General features: G+C 50.5%; 1 protein-coding gene across 8 annotated transcripts in view; it reads right to left on the minus strand.

The window, feature by feature from the left end:
* Rbp6 (RNA-binding protein 6) overlaps nucleotides 1-12,719 on the minus strand; it is a 1,054,377-nt gene that overhangs the window by 315,638 nt on the left and 726,020 nt on the right. Inside the window, exon 1 of one of the 8 annotated variants that reach the window (XM_076785458.1) lies at nucleotides 9,524-10,583. The exons of the other annotated variants lie outside the window; for them this stretch is intronic. The gene's annotated coding sequence lies outside the window, so the exon portion shown is untranslated. Of the gene's footprint in view, nucleotides 1-9,523; nucleotides 10,584-12,719 lie in introns of those variants that run through there. 8 annotated transcript variants of the gene reach the window in all.

Consider the following 12,719-nt stretch of genomic DNA (forward strand, 5'->3'; position numbering starts at 1 on the left):
CCGTGGCGTTCCCGCCACGGAACCCGAATGGCCACGAAGCACGCGTACTTAAGCGCGATTTGACGGTCAAACCTCTGGTTACCTCTGTTTAGCGCAGATCTTGGGTGTACCATACGTACGGTAACGAGGGATTAATTAACGACTCGTGTACTGTACGCGAGAGCCCGATGCGCGTCGACATGTCTGTGTTCACCGAGGCGGAAACCTCAATTCTCTGTCGACCGCTCGCTATCGTGCTCGCATGCTCGTGCTCGTAGGGTTTTGATCGTGTGCATCGTGCTCGTGCTGGTGTGCTCGTACTCGTATTCGTCCATACCTCCCCCCCCCTCCCCCGCCGCTCCTGCCGCACCAATCTCGCCCGTTGCGTTACGTTTGTCAAGGAATCGCGCGGAATTCATCCCGCAGGCTGCGTAATCGTGTAACCTTCGATTAGAGGATTTATCTTGCTGCCGCATATCGCGGTAATTATCTCATAAGAGATTAACACGGATGTACTATCGGCGAACAATCGACCTCGAGCCCGGATTCGCGCGGAATACCACCCCCACGCGGCGCCGAGCCGAGCCAGATTCAGGCCGTTGATAATTTATCATGTGGATTCAGTCAATGTTTTAACAATGAATTATTGCCAGAAATTACTGGAACGCCCGGATAACTTGAATCAGCACGATGTATTTCTTGCTCGGCGTTGCTGGAACTTTCCAGAAACTGATTATTGGACTGCTCGGTGGAAGACGACTGTATCATAGCTGGCTCGATTCTGCTGAAGACTTAATTATGCTCTTTATCGCGGAGGTTTAATCTTTCCGAGAAAATAATTCGCGGGGAGACGAGGTTTTATCAGAAACCACCCCTAAGAATAAATCATTTTTCGTAGCCTTATTCAGCCCGTTGTTATAGTGCAATTTGGGAGCTCTTGACCGTCTTCCACCAAGTAGCTCGGTTTTGCAATTCGCCTAACCCAGCCGAATGACTCCGGCATCTCCCCGTCGAACGGAAAACCCGGTCAGCATTTCGAGAAACGTCCAATCGCGGAAATTCTCGAAGTCGACTGGTGCGCAGGAATTAATATTCCCCAGAATTTCATTTCCCTCGGGGTTGAAACAAAGTAAAAACGTTGTAATCGGTTCAGCGCGCAATTCCCTCGATCTCTCTCTCTTTCTTTCTCACTGTTGCTCTGTGTGCGCGTATGTTAAGCTGGATATGCGCTTTCAACTACGTCACACAATTCTCGTCGGCAACGCGCCGGATGGATGGGAGACGTCGTTAACGGCGTTAAACGTTCCACGGTTAATTTTCCCGGACACCGCGACGCATTCGAGCCGGTAATCGGTGTCTTCGTTGACACGGTAAACTATGAAATTCAGTGATGTCGTTAATTAATAACGTCGTTGCTCTTGATCGCTCGCGTAACGTACCCGTTCCCCGCGTGTACGCGACAGGGGACAACGCGAGGCACAGGCGAGGGCGCAGGTGAACGAAGCGAGCGAGCGAGCGAGCGAACGCGTGTTTTCACGCGGAGAACACGCTCGATTAAGCCAGCTGGCCAGCAGAAAGGGAAGAGGGTGGGGGGCACGCGGGACAGAGCCGTGTCGCCTCAGCCTCGGGGAAAAATATACGTATCGGGTGTGTATCGAGGGAAAACTGTTCCGAGTCCCGAGTCCCCCCCCCCCCCCCCTTCCACTCATCAAACCGAGCCGCGATTTCTTTCTCGTCTCGTTTTTCACGTGTACATTCACCTTCGCCGCTACCGTTCGCGGAAACCGTTCCACGTAATTGACACGCGGCCGCTCCGAGCTGTGTCATTGGCTGCCGCGTTTCGTTAATTAACGGCGAAACATATTTTTCTACGGCGCTCTTATTTACCGCGCTTCACGATCGACGCGGTTTACAATATTTGGCTGTGACCGTCAAAATGGGAGTCTTTGATTCCTTCTTACATCGTTGAAATTGTAGGAATGGTTTCATGAGAATGATTTTAGGAAACGAAAGAACTACTGGTCAACATGATTTGTCTCTGATTCTTTCCTTTATTAGTATTGAAATTGTGAAAACGGTTTCGCGAGGAAGTTTTTAGTAATTGCTAGAACTACTTGGTTAACACTAAACCTACCAAGCACAAAACATATAAAAGTGAACGTCTTATAGAAGGGAGAGGACTGAATTTATTTAAACTTTGTACGATTTTCATTATAGTATATGCTGAAATAAAGAAGCCAATTCAGTAATTTCCTATAAAAACGTTTTTATAATTTCAATAATTGTGAAATCGAAAATCGGTCATTTTGACCGTGGTAGGTTTAGTGTGGAAATGCCTTGTCTTGAATTCTTTGCTTCATTAATATCACAATTATAAAAATGTTTTCATGAGATGTTTCTTGGTAAGTGTCTCAGTCAAGCATGTGTATATGAACTCTTCAAGGATGACGTGTGATTGCAAGTTCCTTTTTGCACGACCAACCATCTATAATGTTAGAAACGTTACCATAATTTATTGGAGATTTAGACTTTCTAATGTTTCTCATAGTTACCTTCAAATTCTAGAAAGTAGACTGTAATGCTCGAAAGTGTATCGTACCTAATAATCTGATGTTGTGCAATCAGTTTGAAATTTTCCTTAAAGTCAGCACAATTCACTGGGGTCGTCCTTAAAGGCTAGTATAGTCTTGAGATTGTTACGAGGGAATACGTGGATATTTGTCTATGTATATAAAATATGTTTGAGGACCTGATTTTATTAAGTTTATCTGAGTCGACAATTAACTCAGAGTAACAAATAGAGGAGAATCTTTTACCCTGGACAAATAACCGAGCAATTTATCAATCTATATAATAACAACAAAGAAACGTCATCGTCAAAAACACACATTAACGCTCGAAATTATGATTTCATGGACGACGCATATCAGTTTCCACGGAGCAGAAAATTGCCGAACGGATCAGCAATGCGGGTGGTCAGAATCAGAAACAAATTACCCAATTATCTCGACAACGGCGCCCAGTCGATTCCACAATCGCAATAGATAGAATCTATCGCAATGAAATCCTGGTATCCTATCGGAAGCTCGAAGGATCTGGCTCAACCCTCAAAGCAACGTAGCATCGAATTCGTTTGGTAACTTGTCACTCGCGAGAAGAATAAGAGCGAAACGTATCCAGTCGTCGAGGACGGAGAAAAAAGGATCGACGGTGGGAAATCAGGTCGCTGCCGGAAATCGCACGAAACTGCAAACCTGGGCTGCATCTCGCAACTCCGAGGCGTCCTCACCGAGGGTTGCCCGCCTTTCCTCGCCTCGCCTCATGCGAATTCGCCAAACAGACGGCCAGCGGAATTACATTTCGCTTCTCCGGGCGGAAAGTGGAGAAGAAAAGTGTCAATCTGCAACGGCGACGGAAGCCGAGACAAATATCAAACAGCGGGACGCGTCGGGGGAACGCGGAGGAGAAAATCCGTGACTCTCTGGCCCTGTGTATTTTGTACTTCCAGAGAGAGAGAGAGAACCAGAAGAGAGAGAAGGGGGGGGGGAGGAGGGAAAGAGAGTTCTCTTTCCGAGAGTGTATATGCATGCCTAGCTGAACGTAAGGGATGAAAGTGGTCGGTGCGAGTCACCTACTTTCGCATTTCGCTCGTTTGTCAACGGCGGCAGAGGGTGCGACGCGCGTCCCAACGATTCACAGAATAGGGTGGCCGGACTCGATTCGCCTCACCTCGCCTCACCTCTCCTCGCCTCGCCTCGCCTCGACTCGCCTCGACTCGCCTCGTCGCTCCGGATTTAAAAGCGTTTCGATGTAAACAGCCCTGTTATTCGCGAATTCGGCCACCTAATTCCTTCGATCGGTGTCGCTTGTTCTTGCCTCCCTTCTCTCGAAAGACACTGCAATTCCCGCGGCTTCCTACGGAGGACATTTTTCTGGGATTCGACGTGCTGTTTCTCATTTAGCAGAGGCAAAGTTTTCCGGGAATATTGCTCCGTAATTCGCCTATCGACTTTTTTTCGACCTCCGACTATCGAACGAATTTTCTGTACACCGTGGAGCTCAGTGCGTTCACAAATGTTTAAAAAATCGGAAAACGTACCGAAATGTAGCATTCGCGTAGAATTTAATCTTTGACTGTCTAGGTCTAAAATGTTGAATTGGCGTTAACTGGTTAATTCAGTTATACTTGTTTCAGACGGAGACGCAATGGCGCCATTTATTTTTAAAGACAGAACAATCGAATCGAATTTATTTCCCGAGGAAGCGTCTTTACAATTTCCAACATCTCTGAGACGTCCAATAAAACTTCACAACATTCGTAAAGTGTCTGAAACCTTCACAATATTTGATTATTTGAAATACGATTGTACAACACATGAATGTTAACACAGACTGAATAGTAACACAAATTGCATGAAAATATATTAAGAACAATCCACTGAAGTTCGGAACGCAACCGGTACAAAGAAATTCGTTTTTCCCCTGGTGCAGTTATTACGGCGAGTACAACTTGTACCTTGGACGGATCCGGGGAAAATGTAACGCAAATAATAACTGCGAATAATTACGCGCAAAGCCGATTAACTTCCATTCCGCCTCATCTACCTTCGAGAGATCCTAAGCAGCTTGAAGTCCGCCGCGCGACGAAAATTTCGATCTTCCAATTTGTTCTCTCTCTCTCTCTCTCTCTCTCTCTCTCTCTCTCTCTCTCTCTCTCTCTCTCTCTTCTTTGTCCCTTGCCATGTGTCCCTTGAAAGACTCCCCCGGGGACTGGCCATCGCGGGGGAACGCGTCTGTTTTAATTCACCCCCCATCCCCCTGATAACAACCTTTCTTACCCCTGGCCGCGTTTCCAGTCCGCTAGAATAGCCGCGCGACCGCTACCAAATCCGCTTACCTCCCTTTTGCTCGCGTAAAGCGGTAACGGAACGGGCAAGCCGAGCTTCTTTCGTCGTCCGAGACTGAAAATCCGGGCGCACTGGTCCGTGTGTGCAACAGGAGAGGACACGGCGTGTCGGTCACGCTAGAAACATCGTCTCCTCGTTTTGTACGAACAGGAAAAGGATTCCGGTTCGTCCGGTACCTAGTTTTATCCGTCCCCTTTTTTTTACTGGCCGTGCGCCGGTATTTATTCCAAGCGCGAAACGCTACAGTGCTTGACAACCTCCTAGATTTTCGCAATTTGTTATATGAATTTACAGGGCAATTTGAAATGTGATTATTCAAAATCAATGCGCCTCTCTTGTTACTTTATAAGAAAAGATTCAGTTTCGAGCGGATGCATCTCCTGATCACTTCAATTTAAACACTCTTTCAGTCCGTTTCACTTTTTTTTTTTGTCGTGTATCCTAACATATTACCTACCGGCGAATATGTCATAATTTTTCAACGACCACGGTCTAAAGTTAAAGACTTTTTAATGGATCCTTTAACAACAACAATAAGAATTTCAATTGCGAACCAACAAGTCACCCCCAGTAACGTCATTGGGACATTGATATCGATCTCTGAAGCTGTGCTTGGAAAGAACATGCCAAACAAAGAATTCACGTATAGTTTTTCTGTCTTGTCAAATAGGAATATTTAAATCGTCGAATCACTGTCACAGAAAATGTTATGATTTCTTACCAGATCGTGTAGAAATCATGTAGCTGCAAGCATTCTCAAAAGTCCGAAGATTGAATTCTACAGATCGAAACAGTGAAAAATTCTAGTCCCGCGTATTACATTCTCGTCTCATCAAATAAAAATGCTTGTATCAGAAAATCACAGACGCACGTTCATAGAGAATTTGTTCAATTTCGGTCCACATCGTATAAAAACTGTGCCTACGTATATCAGGCTCCCAGCATTCTGAAATGTCTGAAGCTTGAACTCAACAGATTGAAACGATGAAACTATTCTCTGCTATTTCGAAGGAGCACGTCCAAATCGAAGTCGAGGAATTCCGCGAGAGAGCTACTCTCTCTCTCTCTCTCTCTCTCCGGATAAATCAGCGAAGAAGGAAGACGCGAAGAAGAAGGGGCTGCTTCCCAACGAAGAGCAGCAGCAGCATCGCTCGGTGAAAAATCCGCCCTCGCTCGCAACTAAGTTCGAAGCATCGCAGTTTAGAAGCGTCGTTCGCCGGGTAATAATACATTTCGCTGGCGCAACGTTTAATCAAGAGCCCACTCCTGCTACCCGGCTCCCCGAGCTGCCTTTGAGGAAACTTTTTCACGCGCGAGGATGAAAAATATTTATTGCGTTCATACGTTCCACCCCCCGGTTGCCGGATTCCCCGGCCCTTTATCGTGATACGCGATATTTCGGCAGAGAAATGAGCAACTTGGTTACGTGTAGGGGAGGACAAGTATTTCTTGATGAATGGATGGACTGCGAGCAAGAGAGAGAGAGAGAGAGAGCGGGAGAGCAAGGACGCCGGGGTATTTCCATAGGACCGAGATGAAACGCAACATTAATCACCGCAGAGGATTGTAAGAACTACCCTTAGATGGCATTAGATCTAATATTGGACCGGGAGCTATGGTCGAAGAATTTATTAAGGAAACGATTGCCAAAAGTCGCCGCAATCGCGGCCGCGCTGCCCATTAATTCTTGGCGAATTGGTAACGATTCGATCGGGGTTCCCTATTCAAAAATTATTCCAATCCTCTCGCGCTAGAGATTCGAGCATTTTCCTCTTACAGATACTGCACACTGGCCTGCTCTTGATGTTATTGTAGTTTGATATATTCCCCCAAACTTACGCGAATGCGATAATACTGTTGTCGTAAAGTGTCAAGAAATGAATTTACTGATTATTCAATCCTAAGATACAATACCCTTAAGAACGTATGTTGACATATTCACCACATCAGAATTGTATATTTAACTGCTTAAGTTTTCGCGTTTTCCATTATTTAGCGCCGTAACACATAATCCAGTTCTCTCGGAAAATTATTCTTACTATTTTCAAAAATCCTGGTCAGCTAAGAATTAACGCAGAACTGAATTTCCGAAATGAAAGAATAAAGTATATAACTTTGCGATTTAAACGAACCGAAACACTTTCGCAGATTTGTCACTGTTTATGGTTACACATGAACGACGAGCGATTGAACGAACACATCCAACGAATATTTTGCAACAGAAGATTCTCAATGCAGAAGACTGACTTTATTGCAATTCCGAAGGGTTTGAGCACGATTGCAGAAAGCCAGGCGATAATCAGATTTACGAATCGGGCGGAAAAGATAGGAGGGTCTCATCGCAGCGACGGACACTTTGAAACCGGTCGAAACACTCGGCGATCATTCTATTCACCTGTCAGCCGAGGATCCCGGGGTTTTTCGCGGGGCCGGGGGGGGGCGTTATAATAAAACGTTTCGTTCTCGTATCTCTTGTCTCTCTTCAATTTCTCCCCGGTAGACAAAGGCAACACATCGCTCGGGCAGAAGAAGATTCCGAGACGCAGATGCGACGTGTTTCTATTTTCCACTTCTTCCCCGACGATAAAAACGGAAAAAGAAACAAGACCCAGGGGTGAGTGTTATCACCCCGAGAAGCCTCAAGGAAAGATTTTCACGCGGCCAACCGTAAATTTCAGCGTCCGCGCGCGCAGCCAGACGTCCCTGTTTTTGCGCTCGCATGATGTACGAGCGAATTTACCTCTTCCCGCGTGATATATACGTGGAAATACGTCTTCGGCGTCTCCGGTTTCGAGGCGATACCCGCTACGCTCCGACCGCGAGCGTTTGCCAGCTAAAACCGTGCGTTTGTCGTATTTGAACCGCGATCTTTTGAGAGCGTCACGAACATTTCGGAGTCGTTGGGTCTGAGAGTGTTCAAATTGTTATCATTGACGGTGTCGTGGAGACCGTAAATTACGTGGAAATGCGTCTTTGGGAGCTCCAGTTTCGAGAAGACACTCGCCACGCTCCGTCCGCGAGCGTTTGCAAGCTGAAACTCGATCTTTTCGAGTATCGCGAACCACTGAAGATCATCGAGTCATGTGTTGGTCATCAGGACCGATATCTGTGCGCGATAAAGGGGAACGACGGGGAAAAAATCGGTCGCGACCCAATTCTCGCTTGACAAGCATATCGCGAGCGATTCCGTCGATCGAGGATCTTTCTCGACGTGTACATCCCGTCGATGCGGACCTGGATGTTTTTTCCCCGGCCACGGTGGCGGCGGGCTAGGAGGCAGGTAGGGGATTAATTAAAAATCTCATCGAGTGGATTATGCACTTTAATCGAGAAACGATTTTAATCGGGAATAAATTGGAATCGACTGGAGAGCAGAACGGGTTCTTGACGCTGCGCCCGACACTGAGGCGGATTGAAACATCCGTCGAGATCAGAGGGAGTACGGGGGGCGAAGAAAGAAGAGGAGGCGAACGAGGATCGACAAAGAAAACTGGGTTAACGTATTTAAAATTGCGATACAAACCGTCGCCGGGATAGATGGCTCAGAAAAATAGAGCGCGCGGATGGCTCCGTCGGGTAGCGAGTCTCGGCGACGAGAGCGAGAAAGAACTATATCATTTCTAACAGTGTGTCGTCGTTTATCCGCGGATTTCGCGAGGAGAAAGTCGTAAAAAAAACTGCATTCGGATCGGGCAGCGAGTAGTCGGGAGCGGAGGAAGAATAATAATTATCGAGTGGCGGGCCGCAAGGCGGGAACTTCGAAAGTAACGATCTCGTTATCGTTTCGCTCGGAGAGCCGAAGGACTTAAGATAATAAGTTTGCTTGGGCAGGCGGGGAACGTAATAAGGAACTAGAGTGCGCTCTCCACCGGTGAAAAGGAAATAGTACTCTCCACTCGGCGTCCTCTGCTGGACCACTCAACTTATTAATTCCATTAATAATTCCTTCATCCGATTTGACGCACCGACACGGTCAGAGCAAAGGAACGCGAACCGTAGGGTCTCAGCTGGCGTTACCACGACGGGTAGAACCGGGGAAATTCGAGGATCTAGCATCGACCGGGATCTTTCGACGACTAGAGAAACCGTTGGAAGAATGGAAGAGATTGAGGGAGAGAGAGAGAGAGAGACAGCGTGTCGCGACGTAACAGGCTCCGAGAAATCCGGTCCATCAGGAGCTAGAGATGCCCGAACTTCCGGGGGACTTTTAGGGCAGCGATGGCTCGCTGGAACGTCATCTACGCGGAACTTTTCGGTCGCTGCACATTGTCCGGAGAAATAAACGGCGCAAGAGATAAGGGAAAGGCGGGCTGGATCGAGGAAGAGGGTAGCAACAGAGATCCACCGAGCCGGGTCACTCCGTCTCTGTCCGACGGATGACGTCCAGGATCAAGCTCCACCCACACACACACGCCCGCAGCCAGCACACAAGGTACACCCACACGCACACCGATAATAGCCTGGGGACGGTGTATACGCGCGAATCGCGAGCGTACAAACATCGATACACCCACACGGTCACACCGGTCCACAGAACCTCCTCGGAGACAATCGGAGCGGCGTCCTTGCTCTCCGACGCGTCGCGATAACGAGCGCGTTATACGTTTAACAAAGATTGCTTAATGGAACCACCGTACCTTCTCGGGTGTGATGAGCGGCGTGATGTACGTGGTGACCGCCGTCGTGTACACTTTTCGATGACTGCCGGGTGCTGCAGGTCACTCAGTACTGCCGCGAGTACCGAGCGCCGTGCGATCAACGCGTTACGGCTCGCCCGCGTCAACGGATAAACGGACAGGCGATCGAGGGACCACCCAAGGGTGTCTCCTCGTGCTGTCACGAACAGCTCACGCTTCCTCAGCACACGCGTAACTATAGCCTCCTCGGCGGGTTCCGCGGCCTCCAACGGCAACGGCTAAACGGTCACGAATGTCGCTCACTTCCTGCCGGTTCTGTTGCGTTGATCCCGCGGATCCGTGGATCTCGAGGACCGTACGATCGACAACGCTGACAACAAATCAGGGTGTCGAACCGATCGCGATTCGCTTCCCTCGCAGCCGAAACAGCGACGATGATCCTCTCCGGCGAGTCGTAAATCCTCTGTATACGTCGAACGGCTTACATTCGCGCGCGTATCACACTGGTAGTCGCGTAATCGTGGTCGCTAAGAGCACACTGAAACTGGAACTCGATCTCTGGCGAGCGTAACACAGGGAGAAGAAAATGCGAACTGGCCGAGTGACACACTGCTCCGCTAGCCACCCGCGAGATAGCTGGCCCAGAGAGAGGGAGAGAGAGAGAGAGCCGTACGTACGAGGAAGAAGATCCTGAGGTCTCTCGACGGATTCACGCGTGATCCCGTTCACGGATGATGTTTTGTGTATCCCCGCGCAGACGACGAGGGTGAAGAACAATAACGATCCTGTGTTTCCTCTATCGTCGTCCTAGTCCTTAGTCGTTGTCGTTGTCGTTGTCGTTGTCGTTCTGTCACACGTATTTAGGGTTCTCGCGTAACCGTTCTCGCAGCGGCGGTCGAGCGCGTCTCGATAGTCGAAACCGTCGTCGAGGTCTAACGAAGATAGGCGACTTGGGGGCGCAACAGAGACAGACAGATTATCCGTGGAGTGCACCGAGAGGCAGGTGGTCGTTGTCGCGCTCCTTGTCGTCGTGCGTCGAGTTCAATGCTGTACGCTGTGATGCCGAGAACGGAATGGGGCGATCGTGGAGGCCCGGGCAGTGGAGCCGTAGCGAGGGGAGGTGGCGGAGCCGCGCGGAACCAACGTGGTGGGGTGCACGACGGACAAGCGAGGGATAGAAACGACGGAGGGGCCCCTACCCCCCGTCGACCGGGTATTTCGCCACCGTTTCTACCCCTCCGAGGCGCGCAGGCGCCCCCGGGGCGCTGCCGTCGCTCGAGGGGGATAGCGCCTCTCGGATTCTAGCCGGAGAGAGCCGACGAGCTGTGTCCCGGGAGCGAGCGAGACATAGCGAGTGGATCCGAGGGGTGTGGAGGGGCTCGCCGAGAGGGGCGAGAGAGGGAGGGAGAGGGAGGGAGAGCGAGGGAGGCGACGCTTCTCCTTCTCGCTCGCTTCCTTCCTTCCTTCGCGAGCACCCCAGCATCGACCGACGCTACGCGACGCACACCACGTCGCGCGTCGCGTCGCGGCGCGCCACTCCGACGCTCTCTCTGCTTCGCTGAGAGCGCCGTTCAGCTCAGCGCAGCGCCGTGCCACGCAGCGCTGTGAAGCGCTGCGATGTGCCGTGCTGTGCCGTGGCGTACCGTGCCGTGCCGTGCCGTGCCACGCCACGCCACGCCACGCCACGCCACGCCGACCCAACGGGAATACTTAATGCCAGCGGAGAACCTGACTGCCTGACTGCTCCTCCTCGCCACGCCACGCTCGCTTGACGGCGGGATAGAGCCGCGCGATGGTAGGGAGAGAGAATGGTCGAGTGGTGCACGTCAGGTGGGAGAGCAACCCGTTCCCCGAGGTAGGGGAACACGTCGGGGAAGGGAGAAAGGGGAGGAGAAGCCGGATTGTACTCGCGAGTCGTACTGTGCGGTGCTGTGTGCTGTGTGCGCTGGTGCCCGTGCCTCTACCGATGCCGAAACGGTGCATGACTACTTGTTACGCGTTCGCGAGCTGAATTCCTGGCACGACGCGATATTGAATGAAGTGTTTCTTCGCGCGAATCTGGAACCGCTGTCAGCCGTACGTACATACGATACTGTCGAGCAACCGTTTCACCACCCCTCCTCTCAACCCTCTCTCCTCCATCACCTCCTCTTCCCCCTATCGTCTCCCATCCCTCGCACGCCACCCTAGGGTCGTCGATGTATAGGAAGCGCCCTCGGGCGACTCGGAGACACGGAACCAGGTGAGATCTTGAAAAATCCAATTCCGCGGAAACGCCGGCGAAATCGTTCCTTTGATTCCTCCGAGCTACCACGGTTGTGTATCCGCGCGGCTGTATATTTTTAGGGTCCAGGGTATATAACTGGGGCAACAAGCCTCCTGATCCTTCGATTTGATGTCCCGCTGACAGCTGCCAGCGGAATCTCCGCGCCGACGCTGCCGCTCGCACGGAAGTGGCACGGTCTCGCGCCTAAGAAGCTCCTTGGTCCGACCAATATTGACCACCACTACTTCCGACGGATCCTAAAGCCAGCCACTTCGACGAGCCCACCGCCTGGCCACAGGCCAGCATCCTAGCTTTCGCTCTTTCTCCTTCCAGCTCTCTCTCTCTCTCTCTCTCTCTCTCTCTCTCTCTCTCTCTGTTGCTCCCTCTCTACTCACTCGCGCTTTGTTTCTCCCACGGGCTGTCTCGCCCTCCCGACTTTCTTTTACGTCCAGCGACTCCGTGTAAACGTATCCTACGCTTAACACGGAAGGAAGGGGCTAACCTAACCCAGAAAGATTTCATTGAGCCACAACGTGACTTGGCCCGCTGCCAATACTATGAACGCTACGCACACCCGCACGCCGATTCCCCGTTCGCTTCCAAAGCACGCGGCCGGGATCCGTGGAAAAGGCTGCTGCCTCCGTGGAAATCAGAATCGCATAATTCGCGCCGTTTGTTTTCCCTCCCGAGCGCGACACGATGTGCGCGGGAAACAATTGACGCGTAAACACTACGTGAACGCCGCGCCACACACGCACACACAGACACTTTTTCATTTAAAATGTACCCGCCGCTGTGCCGCGAGAATTGGCGTTTAACTTGTCCATAAATACCGGGGGAGGGACAATGAATTTAATTGTCGAACACGAGCGATCCGTGCCCGCTCTTTCTTCCAGTCGTTCCGCTTTAACGTCTTCCTCGTTTGCAAAC

Source organism: Halictus rubicundus, chromosome 3 (genome assembly GCF_050948215.1).
Source record: "Halictus rubicundus isolate RS-2024b chromosome 3, iyHalRubi1_principal, whole genome shotgun sequence".
Taxonomy (NCBI): Eukaryota; Metazoa; Arthropoda; class Insecta; order Hymenoptera; family Halictidae; genus Halictus; species Halictus rubicundus.